At 43.0% G+C, this 1,814-nt stretch overlaps 2 non-coding genes across 2 annotated transcripts; both read right to left on the reverse strand.

Annotated features, from left to right (window-relative positions):
- Window positions 1-614: 614 nt before the first annotated feature.
- On the reverse strand, window positions 615-686 carry trnag-ucc (transfer RNA glycine (anticodon UCC)). Its single transcript has one exon. It is a non-coding gene; the product is annotated as a tRNA-Gly (tRNA).
- A 589-nt stretch (window positions 687-1,275) lies between these two features.
- On the reverse strand, window positions 1,276-1,347 carry trnar-ucu (transfer RNA arginine (anticodon UCU)). The gene has a single exon. It is a non-coding gene; the product is annotated as a tRNA-Gly (tRNA).
- Window positions 1,348-1,814: the final 467 nt, after the last annotated feature.

Below are 1,814 nucleotides of genomic sequence, written 5' to 3' on the forward strand. Positions count from 1 at the left end.
ATATTATAATAACTATGATACAGTCACATGACCTTCCATCACATGTAGATTCATTTCAGGTGACAATGGAGGAGAGGAACTAAAAACTCCTAAGTAAGGAGGAAAAAAAAACCTCTGCTAACATTATAGAAAAAGAGATTGGGCTTGCTTGCTAAATGCAAGGTGTAGAATGTGGTCAAGGGCAAAGCCAAAGTCCATCGATGAGTCTGTTCTCCATGCCAGCCTGTGTAGGGTGGCAGATCAAAGGCTGTACCCACAATATTACAGTTCATAGGTCACATCCATGATGTCACCCCTCCATGGGACTGAACCAGGACTCCAGCTCAGATGGTGCCCACCACAGACACCATCCAGACATGTGGGAAGGAAGGCAGAGAGCCTGGGGGTCAGAACATGCATCACACATGGACAAGCACAGTAGATAAATAGTGGCATGTGCAGCAGCACCAGCAGCCATAGTTAAGGTGTGTTATGTGTTAAAAAAAATTATTTATAAATTTAGCAGGAAATCATGACTAATGGTTAGAATGCAATGCACAGACTTCAAGCCATGAATTCGCTTTGACGACAGTTCAGTATCAGTAATGGCTGAATAATGTTAGGAAAACATTGCTTGCGTTGGCCGGGAATCGAACCCGGGTCAACTGCTTGGAAGGCAGCTATGCTCACCACTATACCACCAACGCGAATGCATTTTCTTCTTGTCGGTACTGGATTCAACTCAGACCATACAGTTGTTTTCCATGAAGAATTCAATTGTATATTCTCCGAAACATCTAAATCTTGAAAAATTTACTGAAAACTTATGTTTAATGTTTCCTTATGATCAGTAGAGGAGGAGGCGGGAGGTAACGCTTGCAGGTTTCTAGTTGTCTACTTTGAGCAGCTCTTGACTTGGCATCTGGGCGTTTTCCTCATCGGTTCAGATCTTAGTGTGGCTTAGAGGAACATGTTTCATAGACTAACTTGAGCTAGCTTTTACAATCGTTATGGTGAAGTTTCCCGTGTACAATGTGCTAATAAATTACTACGTCATTGACCAAGAAGAGCGCAGATTGACTCCACCTGCGTTCAAAAACCCGCAGGCTCACTGAATATTGCCAGAAAGGGGGTGTGCGGCTCGGTCCAGTCCTGCAGATAATACGGGCTACTTTCAATCCCAATATCCACGGTTTAACGCTGAAAGTACCATTAAACTAAGAATGTTAATTACCAGCCTGATACTGTATTTACGGATTGCCACATGCCATTCATTTTGTTGCTTGAAAAAGATACTGCGTTGGCCGGGAATCGAACCCGGGTCAACTGCTTGGAAGGCAGCTATGCTCACCACTATACCACCAACGCACCTGTAGAAAAAGGGGAAACATCAGCATCCTGGGAAATACATTAACCGTTAAATTCTGTGTTGTAAATTGTATTCTCTTATCTTTTCGATTTAATCATCTTTTTAGACGATGGCTCACGGGTATTGTTCAAAACCGACGCTAGCCACTAAACCAACCAAAAACCAAAACCTGCTGTGTTGGCTATGTTTGAAGCTTTCGATTTGATTACTCACCCATCATTTCTCAGACATCCCAACCTGCAAAAACTCATTTCAGGGAGGTCCCCCCCCCCCCCGCCAAGAAGGGAAATGACTTTATTTCACACAAGAGAATTTCTACATTGGCCATATGTATAATTTTTTGTTAATACATTTTTTCTAGTCAGCACACTAAATTTCGAAGGCTCCACTGAACCGATAACTTCGGTCTCTCTCTCTCTCTAATTCAATTTGCGGGCATCAGGGAGCCGCTATCAATATGCGGGAG

This window comes from Paramormyrops kingsleyae, chromosome 2 (assembly GCF_048594095.1).
Source record: "Paramormyrops kingsleyae isolate MSU_618 chromosome 2, PKINGS_0.4, whole genome shotgun sequence".
Lineage (NCBI taxonomy): Eukaryota > Metazoa > Chordata > Actinopteri > Osteoglossiformes > Mormyridae > Paramormyrops > Paramormyrops kingsleyae.